At 41.9% G+C, this 6,000-nt stretch overlaps 1 protein-coding gene across 1 annotated transcript in view; it reads left to right on the top strand.

Annotated features, from left to right (window-relative positions):
* Nucleotides 1-513: 513 nt before the first annotated feature.
* Nucleotides 514-6,000, top strand: part of LOC124037189 (gamma-aminobutyric acid receptor subunit pi-like) — a 78,418-nt gene continuing 72,931 nt past the window's right edge. The window contains exon 1 of the mRNA XM_046351860.1: nucleotides 514-764. The gene's annotated coding sequence lies outside the window, so the exon portion shown is untranslated. The remainder of the gene's footprint in view (nucleotides 765-6,000) is intronic.

The following is a 6,000-nucleotide window of genomic DNA, read 5'->3' as shown; positions in this document are numbered from 1 at the left end:
TGTGTCTCGGGTGTAGTATTTGTCTTTAAGAGTTTAGTTAGGCCTACATGTAATGGAATAAATACATTTATAGCCTGTTGTGTAACGTGTTGGCTAATTTAAGAATAGGATGGCTTCAATATGCTCTGATGTTGCCATCACAGAAAACGGCTATAACTAAATGTTACATCCATTTATTGTGCCCTCGGTTCCTTTGGGCTTCAATCATTTATACTGGATATATGCTTTGTTCTACAAAGACATTGTCCATGTGCTGAATGTGCAACGTGATAGGATTTTGCCATTGTGAATGTAGCCTCCCAATGAAACAAATTGATTCATGTGCGCGCACACTCCCCCACATAAACTATAGGATATGCTTACGAGTAACACTATCTAATGGTGGAATGAATGTTAATTGTTTAAAAAACAATCAAGGGTATTATGAATGGTGGACATAAATGAATTAGTTCTGAGGACTACAAGTGATTTTTGGTGACGTTAATCTCATGTAGCAACTGTAGAGTTGGAGGACTGTTGCTCATCATTGCGCATGAAGCCGCAGTGGCGCGACTCCTCTCCAAGTTGACGGGAATTCGCTGACACCAATTATTTTTGCGGGCAGATGCACGCACATCAACATATGCCGCCTATAGAAAACTGGACTGAAGTGCGCTACCAGTTACAACGTTGATTTGAATGCTAAGGACAATTCGGTGACACGGACTTTTATCGCCAGTATAAACTGAACTGTATGGCATGTTCTCCGCCACCAATCGCTACAGGTAAGAATTTATTTCGACAGTTGCAATATGATACAACCGACTCTCGTGTGGCATGTACAATGACAGCTTCTAGGCGTTGGTTTAAAATTGTTTAAATATGGTTTAGTAAACCTATTTTCAATCAAATGAAATTGAGCGTATCTTTTTTTCTATTGCACTTTGCTAAAGATTCGTAGACTATCTATAAATGGCTTAGTTGTTCTGCAGAAAGCGTTTTGAATGGTGTGCTAACTATTTTTGGAATATGAAAAAGACTAAACAAGCGTAAATTAACATTAGTTGTAGAAAAGTGAAGCACTGAAGCACCTAACTCATCATAATGGAATTATAAATGCATCTCCTTTATAGCGTGAAAACAGCTTTAAAGGGATTGAGTGAACATTTCATATTCATCCAGTATTGTAATTTTATTGTGAATGTGCAAAGGGCTGCTGTGTGTGTGTGTGTGTGTGTGTGTGTGTGTGTGTGTGTGTGTGTGTGTGTGTGTGTGTGTGTGTGTGTGTGTGTGTGTGTGTGTGTGTGTGTGTGTGTGTGTGTGTGTGTGTGTGTGTGTGTGTGTGTAACTAGATAGGCTAGTGGGCAATCTTCAAAAAGGGCTTTAGCTTTTGAGATACATACCCCTTCCAGCAGTAGAACAAAACACAACCATATTTTTCACATATCTAATGTCTCCATTCTATGAAATGGATGGCTGTGAAAAAATATTTTACTGCATAAGTGATTGATAAATATCATGACACACTCCCTAAACTAAAAACGTGCAGAATAATGCCTGGCTAGAGGGAGGTGGGCCACATAAACTCATGTAACCCAATATTGCATGCTCTGAAATTGAGAATCCATTAGGCCTGCCCTAATTATACTCAAGCACCATTGTCTGGATATAAAAAGAAAGCAGACTGCTTGGAATGGAAACACCAACTATTTCATGTCGCGGGTCTCTTTGAGGCAATTCGGAGGCTCCAACGAAAGGAAAGAGAACACTGGACACCCTCTCCCTAGCTCTACAACTTGCAGTATACCAACTGTGGTATAACTTTTGTCTCCAGGATTGGGCTCTTCAGTCATCTCCTTGTTATTTAGAAGTAAGATTTGAGGGAGTGACATATATAGGGAAGGTAATCAGGAAGGTGATGGAGTCCAGGTGAGTCTGATGAGGTGCAGGTGCGTGTAACAATGGTGACAGGTGTAACGAGCAGCCTGATGACCTAGAGGCCGGAGAGGGAGCACACTTGACAGTACCCCCTCCCCGACACGCAGCTCCAGCTGCAGGATGCCAACCAAAAAGACAATCCCGGGGATCAGGAGCGGACCGAACATTCTATTTGGGGTCAAGACATCTTTATAAATTGCCATCACCATTTATGCACTGAATGATTTTTTGGAATCAGGGATTTCAAAGTGACAGGACATGGCAGAAATACATTTCATACAGCCCCTTACGATATGTGTGGACAGGCATCCATGTGTGGACGTGTGCACATTAGTGGAAGTGGGCGTTCATGTGCTTGTTTGGTGGAGGATTTCTATGTTCATTATTACTAGCCTATGTAATGCAGACAACTCTTCTCATCTCTCACCTAAAAAAAAAACGTATACTGAAAACATAGAAGTCAAGTTTGTCACAATGGAAAAATATAATGATTTATTATTTAATATATTGAAATAGCTACTGCGGCCGAGAAAAACCTAAATTGTTTCAATTGAAGGCCAGGTGGCAAACAATAATTCAGTCACCAGGGATGGGGGTGTGAGCATGTGGGTCTGGGAAGTTGAGATGTAGTCTTTTGTGTTTGTCTTTGTTGTTGTTTGTATATGTTTGTTCTTGGAGTGCAAAAAAGGGGAGACATGTAATGCAGGCATTTATTTATTTGGTGCATACAATTGATTGTTCTTCTAAATGTCCACTTTAGCCTGTAGGTTATGAAGACTATCAGATTATACATAGCTGTCGGCGGATGGCAAGAGCTCTGAAACAACAAACAGCTCTTGAGTACATTGATGTTGTTTCAATTTAACAAGTCAGATTGATATATGTATATTCAAGTAGTATATACAAATGAGGTGTCAGATCTGATTTTATCCAGGAAGAAAATAGAACCACTTGAAACGTCCTTCTCTCCCAAATATTCTGTATGTATATGTGTGTGATTTGAGTAACAGCCAAGACAACTGCCTCTGTTCCACTGCAGCTCTGGGAAAAACGCAATGTTCCTTATTTATTTATCCATATTTTTTGGTTTCAACAAATCTCCATGACGGACGCATAACCAGTTGCAGCACAGACCGAGCTCTCAGTCAGCATAACATTCAAAGAGAGAGAAGGGAACCGAAATGAATGAGATTAACATTAACTGCGTTGTGCAGAAAGATGATGGAAAGGCCCACTCCTTATCTTCAAAACTCCAGAACTCAGTGTCATTTCTCTTCCCACCCAGAGTGACAACATAGCAGATGTAAGAGAATGTCTTAAAGTCAACCAAAGGGGACAAACATGTCTTGGATGATGTAGTGGGGGATTCTTTCTTTTTAACTTTCTGGTTAGGGGCGTATTTTCACTTTCATTCTATCTGTATATCTCCCCCTTTGCCTCCCTGATATGCTTGTTATATTCTGTCTGAGGTGTGGGTAGAGACTATGACCTGTGCAGACATTACTCTGCAGAATGTGTGGTTGGGCAGTGCTGTGAGATGATGAGGTACGGGTGCAGCTGGAACCTGGAGGGTGGTACATGGCACCAGGTGGATCATCTCTCCTGCCTTATTCAGATTGATGGGTCTCATCTCCCAGCCGCCCACTCTCTGGCTTGGGTGCATCATGGGAGTGAGGGTCAGAAACATTTGGGTTTGAGCTGACCTGGCTGTCCCGTCTGCGTGGCCCTCTGTGCCCTGTCTTACTTGGGACGGTCCAGTGGCACTGTCATCTCTCATCTGTGATGAGATCTGATGCCATAAGTCCTCACTGTTGCCAACCACTCCATCAAGCTGTCACAGATGCACATTCAGATCAACTGGTTCCCCTCTGGCTTGACTTCTCAGATTGTTACATGGGAAGGATGAGAGTTTTTTTATGGTGATATTTTATTAAACAAAATGTATTTGATTTTCTTCTTATTTGAACATTATTATTATCATCATCATCATCTTCCTCTTCTTCAAACCTGCTACCACCAGCACCACCACCAGGACCCCCATTTCAAAAAGCAAGTTTCTTCCCAACCATATTCAAATCCCACTCAAAGCCTGCAGATTTCCCATATGCTTTAGGAGACGAGAACAAGACAAAAAGCAGCCTTATGGTGATGCAGGGTGACGGGAGCCAGATACTCGTCTGGAATGATGAGGAAGATAAGTCAATTAGGGACCCAATCAAAGCGTCTGAACTCTTAGATGAAACAGTGTTGCATAGGAGAGGGATCCGCTGTGGCTAGCCGACTACTCAGACAAAGACCTCAGGGCCCGCTGTGCCTGTAAGAGAAGCGGGCTGGGCTGGTGGAACGTATTTCTAAACTGACTACATCAGCTCAGCTCTGAGTACGGGAGGGAGTGAGTACTAAACCGAACAAAAATATAAACACAACTTGTAAAGTGTAGGTCCCATGTTACATGAGCTGAAATAAAAGATCCCTGAAATATTCCATACGCATAAAAAACATGTATTTCCCTCAAATATTGTGCACAGGTGCATCTTATGCTGGGGACAATAAAAGGCCACTCTAAAATGTGCAATTTTGTCACACAACACAATGCCACACATGTCTCGTGTTTTGAAGGAGCGTGCAATTGGCATGCTGACTGCAAGAATGTTTTGATGGGCGAGGGATTGTAATGCAGTTTGGCATTTATTGGGATGACTCATGTAGGCCTACTGGAGGCAGCTCTGCAGGGTGGTCAATAGCGGGCACAGCTACAAAGTCATAAAATCGTATTTAAAACCTAACCCTAACCGTAACCACACTGCCTAACCCTTCATTTCTGAATTTTGATGATATATAGCCAATTTTTACTTGGCACTGTCCCATCTAGTGTAAATTGCTCAGCTCTGCCTCTAGGACAAGATTCGTCCCAATAAAAGTCAAACTGCGATTGTAAAATTGGTCACCATCTGGATGTGACCATGACATGCCAATTATTAGCTAACGTTATTGCCCACGGGAAGCGTCAGCTTGGCAAGTCGAACCCGGTGCGAATGACCAGTGCAACGATGTTGTTGCTTCCTGACGTGAGTTGCTTGCCACGGGGTAGTTGTAGGCCTACCACATTCCTGCGGTAGCTACAGATGTAGGATCTTAATTTGAGCTAGTTTTCTACGACAGAAAAATAATCCTGCAGCAACAGGAAATGTAGATTATTATGTGGATCATTTTTTCAGGGGTTGATACATTTTCTGTAAGGGAAAATCAAGTCTAAGTGGAAATGACAAACTTCATAAGCCCTTTTAAATCTCAAAAACACTTCAAGTTTTACATTTCCTGCAGTGCAGGAACGTAATCCTGCAACAGAGTGATCAGATTAAGATTCTGCATCTGTTACATAGCCAATTTGTTCCATCCACCCCACTTTATTTTAATAGGATAGCAGCCTACACAATAAATAACTTGTAATATTGGTAGGGCCATCCATACCAAGGACGATAACTACAAGTATAACTATAATGATGAACTATTAGGCTACATAACTGTAAAACGTTGGCGAGCATCTAGAGGAAAGTATATCGTTCTACAGTAGCTTCACCTGTCAATCAACTGATCAACGCATACACATAAATAGTATGCATGTCAATCTCTCCTGGCACAAAGTATAGGATAGATCACTACTAGTATTAGTGAGAAGTATTGACTTGTTGACTTGTTTAATCCCAATCATAACCCACAAGACATGCCACCAGAGGTCTTTTCACAGTCCCCAAGTCCAGAACAAACTATGGGAGGCGCACAGTACGACCATCTGTGCGGCGCCCTATGGATCGAACCCGGGTCTGTAGTGACGCCTCTAGCATTGCTATGCAGTGCCTTAGACCACTGTGCCACTCAAGGAACCCCATGACTACATGGAAGTCTATTCTACATTAAGTAACTCATGCAAGCAGTAAAATCAGATTTGAATAATGGTTCAAAAATACTTTTGGAACAACATGGACTGTGAAGGGACACACACACAGGCACAGACACACACACAGACACAGACACACACACACACACACACACATGATAACATACACACTATACACACACATA

This window comes from Oncorhynchus gorbuscha, linkage group LG06 (genome assembly GCF_021184085.1).
Source record: "Oncorhynchus gorbuscha isolate QuinsamMale2020 ecotype Even-year linkage group LG06, OgorEven_v1.0, whole genome shotgun sequence".
NCBI lineage: Eukaryota > Metazoa > Chordata > Actinopteri > Salmoniformes > Salmonidae > Oncorhynchus > Oncorhynchus gorbuscha.
This window is presented reverse-complemented; position numbering and strand designations above follow the sequence as displayed.